Here is a 7378-nt window from a genome sequence, read left to right as displayed (position 1 = left end):
TGGTTGGATCCCTGCATGCTCTCACCTTTGCGCCCCGCAGACCATGGCCACCAGCAGCGACAGGCAGGAGATGGAGACCCCCGGGCCCCCCAGGTCCAGAGAGGTCCGCATCGCGCCGCTAACTTTGATCCACCGGGGGGGAGGATGCTGTGCCGCCGCTGCGCCGCGCCGCGCTGACGGTGACTTTGAGTTGAAGATCTCAAGAAGAGAGAGAGAGAGAGAGAGACGGTAACCGGACAACTTAGTCTCAGCTGTGCAGCGCCCGGTTATTATTCCGAGAGGAGGGACGCAGCAGCATGCGCGTCGGTGTTCACCAACACCAACATCGAAACGTATATATATCCGCGGTCCGCGGAGGAGGAATATATCCGCGGTCCGCGGAGGAGGAGGAGAAAGTGTTTGCGGCTCTGAAGCAGCAGAACGTGGCTGAGAGTCAAGCTGCAGCGCCGGAGAGAAGCTCGAGTCTCGGTCGACACGGTGCTGCTGCGCTGCGGCGGGCGCTGAGAGGTCGCCGGTGAACGCGTGCAGTCGGTCGCCCCCCCCCTCCTCCCTCCCTCCTCCTCCTCCTCCTCCTCTCCTCTCCTCCGTATCAATATGCGAGGCGGAGTCCAAACCCCTCCGGCTAATCCCGGCGTTTCAGCAGACGCAGCAGCATCTGTCCAGAGGACCGTACCCGGTACAACACCGTACTACAACACGCATCCACACACGAGCCGCGCTGCTGCTGTCGGTGCTGCTGTCGGTTCGAGAGAGAAGATGATCTCAGGAGAGAGAAGAGATCGACTCCCCGCTGCTGGCCGCTCGCTCTGCTCGGTGCGGGGTAACGCGGTAACGGCTCTGCGGGGTAACGGCTCGGCGCGGGGTAACGGAGTAATAACGGAGGCTTCCCGGGGCATCGCGCAACACAAGCACGTCTGACGAGGAGCTGCGCATTTTTCTCGACTCCTACTACATGTACCTGCGCGCTGCACGACGCGCGAGTGCGTGCGCGCACACACACACGCACCCACACACACACACGGGCACGCACACACACACACACGCGTGCACTCACACACGCACATACACACACACACGCGCGCGCGCACACACACACGCGTCACACATGGCTACACAGCCGAGTTGATAATTTGTTTTAAAAAACCTATGGCTATGAGCTATAAAACGCAATGTAGGAATAATTAATGAAACGAGGGGAGATAAGAGTCGCGGTGTGTCCGTACGGGGGAGCCGCAGTGACGTGAGCGAGAGAGAGAGAGAGAGAGAGAGAGAGAGAGAGAGAGAGAGAGAGAGAGAGAGAGAGAGAGAGAGAGAGGGGGGGGGGTTCTGCTGAGAGAGAGAGAAGAGAGAGGAGGGGGGGGTGGGGGGGGTTCTGCTGAGAGAGAGGGGGGGGTTCTGCTGAGAGAGGGGGGGGGGTTCTGCTGAGAGAGAGGGGGGGGGGTTCTGCTGAGAGAGAGAGGGGGGGGGGGGTTCTGCTGAGAGAGAGGGGGGGTGGGGGGGTTCTGCTGAGAGAGAGAGAGAATTTTGCAAATCCATTCTCCGCACCCAACGGAAAACACCAAATAATGCATGCAGAGCAGAACTAGGAAGATACCCACTAATCATCAAAATTCAAAAAAGAGCATTCAAATTCCACAATCACCTAAAAGAAAGTGACCCAGACACACTCCACAACAAAGCCCTCACCCACAGAGAGACCCTCGATAGATACCCACTCAGCCAGATGGTTCTGGGACTCTGCTCACAAACACAAGCAGAGCCACCAGACAGAAACCACACTGGACTAAACCAAATTATAAGAAAACAAAAAGAAAACTATCTGACACATTGGAAAGAAACAACCCAAAACCAGAGCAAATTGAAATGCTATTTGGCCCTAAACAGAGAGTACACAGTGGCAGAATACCTGAGCACTGTGACTGACCCAAAACTAAGGAGATCCTTGACTAGGTACAGACTCAGCGAGCACAGCCTAGCCATCGAGAAAGGCTGCCATAGGCAGACCTGGCTCCCAAGAGAAGACAGACTGTGCACCCACTGCACACAAGACGAGGTGGAAACCGAGCTCCACTTCTTAACAACCAAGACATCAGAGACATATACTTCCCACAAATTGCAAACACCCAAAGAGACTTTGAAAACATGGACAATAACTCAAAACTCCCATACCTACTGGGAGAAATACAACAATGTGCAAACACAGCAGCAAGATTTGTGAGCTGCTGTGACAAGAAACGGACATCCAACGGAATACAACCACCATAAAGACCTTACAAGAAACTGCTGAGAGAGAGAGAGAGAGAGAAGAGAGAGAGAGAGAGAGAGAGATAGATAGAGGGAGAGAGAGAGACAGACAGAGAGACAGAGAGAGAGAGAGAGAGAGAGAGAGAGAGAGAGAGAGAGAAGAGAGAGAGAGAGAGAGAGAGAGAGAGAGAGAGAGAGAGAGAGAGAGAGAGAGAGAGGAGAGACAGACAGACACAGAGAGAGAGAGATAGAGAGGGGGGGGAGAGAGAGAGAGAAGAGAGAGAGAGACCTTCTTGACATGTAAACACCTCCTCCGCCTTTTATAAGAGAGAGACAGACAGACAGACAGACAGACAGACAGACAGACAGACACACAGACACACAGAGAGAGGAGAGAGAGAGGGAGAGAGAGAGATGAGAGAGAGAGAGAGGGAGATAGAGTGAGAGAGAGAGAGAGAGAGAGAGAGAGGGGGGGGGGGGTTCTGCAACTTTTATTTTTATACATTTTTTGGCAGGTCAGTTACGGTTTTGCTCCGATGCAGCAACACGGCGGCGAATGTCGAAATACTGCGATTGAAACCGCCGGTGGAGTTAGTGGCCTGGTGGTGGAGTTAGTGGCCTGGTGGTCGAGTTAGTGGCCTGGTCACACAGGCTGCTCACCACTACACTGCCATTCAAGTGTTCAGGTCCTGCCAACTCTGTGCGTGTGTGTTAACCCTTTCACTACCACACACTACAGCAGGTTAACCCTTTCACTACCACACACTACAGCAGGTTAACCCTTTCACTACCACACACTACAGCAGGTTAACCCTTTCACTGCCACACACTACAGCAGGTTAACCCTTTCACTACCACACACTACAGCAGGTTAACCCTTTCACTTCCACACTGCAGAAGGTTAATCAGGTGGATATTAAAAACATCACAGCTGTCCATAGCTCACCTCATGGGTTAACTTCCAGGGGTTCTCAACACGGGGTCCGGGGAGCCACCAGGGGTCATTGAAAAAGGGGTCCCCAGAAAAATGGAGAATATTAAAATGTCACTTCATTTCATTCACTAGAAATGAGAGAAACACAGGAGAGTCACTGCCTCGTCGTCACGGTGACAACAGATGGAGACAAGGCCCTACCAGCTGGCTGGTCCTCAGGTTCTCAGGGACCCCCAAATACACAGGTTAGGGAGCCCCATTCAATAAGATTCTGTCCCAGGGAACCCCACCTGAGAAGATATTTATTGTTCGATATGAATTCTTCCAGAATTCCATAAGTGTGTAAACTGAGCTTCTGTCCCCATGGTTACCAGGCTGCAACACTAAACATCCTCTAGATCAGTGTTTCTCAACTGGTGGGTCGCGACCCAAAAGTGGGTCGCAGGGCCATTTTGTGTGGGTCGCGGATGCGTGTGTAAAAAAAAATAAAAAAAAAAAAAGTTTAAATATATATATATATTTTTTGATTTTTTATTCTTTTTTTTCCACTACTTATCTTTGTGAAAGTGGCTTCTCAGCTCTGGTCCAGCTGAAGACAAAGCAGAGGAAGAGATTGGACATTGAGCATGACCTCAGAGTTGCTTTGTCTACCATCACCCCAGACTTTGAGACTCTTGTCAGGAGCAAACAACATCCCCAGTTATCCCATTAGTTCCCTGGGATGTTAAGCTAAGAAGTCTGCTAAGAAGCATATATTATTTATTATTATTTTATTTCATTGTGTTTTTAGCCCTAGTTGCACTTTTGTTGCAACCCCAGTTATCCCATTAGTTCCCCCAAACGTAGGTTTGTTATGTTAAGCTAAGAAATCTGCTAAGAAGCATATATTATTTATTATTATTTTATTTCATTGGGGTTTTAGCCCTAGTTGCACCTTTTGTGTTTATTTCATGTTTTTAACAGTGCATGAAAGATTGTCTATTACTGCAAAAAAAAATTGAAATAAATCATAGTGGTAAAACTATTTTGGTCACGACTTAATGACTAAGGAAAATGTTGCGTCCCGAGGCTAGACCAGTTGAGAACCACTGCTCTAGATCGACTGCACACATCTACTGCACACATGGAATGATGGAAGATAAGTCAGAATAAGTCTCACTCATATTAGAATTAATAATGATCAATGATCCCTCATCAATTGCACTTGCCTTTAATCAGCACTTTAATTCTGTCTGCAGACTAAAATGTAATGACTCTTCCTACTCTGATGTGCCTCTTAATAACACCAGATGTAACAGCTCCTTCTCCTTTAGAAGTATTCGTCCACTTGATGTTCAGAAGGTCATTGAATTAAGCTTGGGTACTCGCTGTGGTTCAGATGGTATGGAGATCAAGTTCATCAAACTTGCCTCTCATCCTTTGTCTGACTTATTTAATCTATCATTAACAACTAATGAAACTCCATTATGCTGGAAATGTGCCAAAGTCATTCCATTGCATAAAGGTGGTGATCCTTCTGATCTCAATAATTATCGACCAATTTCAATTATTAATAGTATAGCAAAAGTCTTTGAAAAACAAATTTTTAATCAATTATCCCATTATGTGAATGAATCATATTTTATCCCCATGCCAATCTGGTTTCATCCCTTACGGTGGTGTAGTGGTTAGTGGTGGTGTAGTGGTTAACACTGTCGCCTCACAGCAAGAAGGTCCAGGGTTCGATTCCCGCTTGGGGACCAGGTTTCCATGATGCCAGGTACTCAGGTGGGGGATCTCCCAGGCCTTTCTGTGTGGAGTTTGCATGTTCTCCCCGTGCTCGCAAGCGTTTCCCCCCGATAAGATAAACCCAATGGAAAAACATGCACAACAGATCGCTAACGCTGTGGCGTCCTTGACGAAGACGGACAGGAGCACTTGGATTGGTCCCCGGGGCGCGGCTCACGTTGACGCCCTATCTGCTCCTGGCTGCCCATGGGGGGAAGGACAACTGGATGGGAAAAGTGCAGAGAGACATTTCATCGGCGACTCAGTGCATGTGTGTGTGTGTGTTCCTGTGGGTCGCCCATCTCGCGTGTGTGTGTTAAAACTGCATGACAAATAAAGACTTCTAGTCTAACAATTATTATTACTCCACAACTACAGCCGTTCTGAAATTGACCAATGATGTTCACTCATCAATGGACAATAACATGGTCACTGGTACAATATTTTTTATTTGGTTGACCATTATCTTCTTCTTGACAAACTGTGTGCTATTGGTGTCTCTAATCATTCTTTACTTTGGTTCAACTCATATCTCCACCACAGATGCCAGTGTCATATCAGGGTAAACAGTCTGACTATTTGATTATGGACAAGGGTATTCCTCAAGGTTCATCTTTAGGACCATTATTGTTTTCTATATCTCACCAAGATACCATCTAACTGTCTTACTCAATTATACGCTGACGATACAGTGATTTATTCCTCCCAGTCTGATTTCCTACAAATTCAGTATGCTTTACAAACTCATTTTGATGCTGTTCAGAAATGGTTAGCTATTAACAAACGTTTATTAAATAAGAAGAAGTCCTATAGTATGCTGTTTGGTACTAGATCAAATTTGTTGCAAATATCAAATAATTTGTCAATTACGTTGGTGCTCCTCTCTTGAGAATGTCAATGAATATAAGTACCTGGGTCTCTGGCTTGATTCTCAACTCACTTTCAAGTCACATATTGATGCTGTGATAAAGAAAACAAATTGAATACAAATTGAGAATATTGTATCGTTCTATTAACTGTTTTTCTCTCCAAGTTAGAAAAATAATCATTACACAGCTGGTACTTCCAATAGTGGACTACGCAGACATAGTCTATCAGAACACCTCACTATCAAACCTCCATCCTTTAAATGTCACTTATTTTTTTGTTTTAAGATTTATTTCAGTATTTTTACAGCTTCCTTTTTATGGCCATAGAAGACTGACAGAGGAGAGGGAGAACGGGAGAGGATGTGGGGGAGGACATGTGACAAATCATCTCCGGGAGCGGGAGGCGAACCCGGGACGGCCGCGTAGGTCTGCGAGGCACTATGCGGTGCGCCACGAGGGCACCCCTTAAATGTCACTTATAATAGTGTTTGCAGATTTGTATTGAGGTGTCCTTATAGAACCCATCACTGTCTTATGTTGATAATGTTGATAAGTTGATGATGTCAGGGAGGTTGCGACCCTCTCTGTGTGCCCTCCTGTCTCCCTGTCTCCGGCTGTCTCGTAGTGATGACCGGAGTGCTGGACGTCCCGCGATGATGACCAGGAGGATGCGACCCTCTCTGCGCCGCCCCCTATCTCCCTGTCTCCTGCTGTCTCGGAGCAATGACCGGAGTGTTGAACGTCCCGTTATTAAGACAGGGAGGACGCGACCCTCTTTGCGCCGCCCGCCCCTGTGCCTCAAATAGATTCGCTATCAGATCTATCTTTAATCTTTCAAAATGTTCAGTTGCTATCGCTATCAGCTCTATCTTTAATTTTTCAAAATGTTCAGTTGCTATTGCATGCATTTCACTACACACATGGGTGCATGCTTACCAACTGTCAGTCTGCAACACTACTATCACCGACATCTAAGAAGGGAGATCCCCCCTTGAATGGCTCTTCTAAGGTTTCTCTCCTCCACATTGCCTGTGGTGCATTTTTTCCTATTGTTAGGTTTTAGCGAGTTTTTCCTTACCTTCACGTGGGGTATGTCTGGGAGTGTTTGCATTCATTTATTTTGCATTTATTAAAAAATGTGTTGGACCTTATGGTGTTCCTGTTTTGTTCTTGACTTATTGTGATGTTTCTTCTTGACTTGTTTAAAGAAGACGTGTCCGGCCCATGGGGACATTAACGTGTTTAAAGAAGACGTGTCCGGCCCATGGGGACATTAACGTGTGTTGTCGGGCCTTACAAATAAATTTGATTTGATTTGATTTAATACTCCGGCTCCCATTACAGGGCATGCTGGGATAGCCCCATGACATCATTCAAAAAGAAAAAAGTGACGATAAAGTTGTGTGATTGACGGGAGACAAGTTGCTAAACTCAATGTATTGTGATGGGACTGGAAGAAGTCTATGGGCAAGAGTGCAAGTTTGTGCAAGTGGAGAATAAGAAGTACAGTACCACAAAGTTCCAAACGATATATGACAACACTGTCCAGACAGTAGGATATGAA

The sequence above is a fragment of the Notolepis coatsorum genome, assembly GCF_963971535.1.
Source record: "Notolepis coatsorum genome assembly, chromosome: 3".
NCBI lineage: Eukaryota > Metazoa > Chordata > Actinopteri > Aulopiformes > Paralepididae > Notolepis > Notolepis coatsorum.
Note: the sequence above shows the minus strand (reverse complement) of the source record.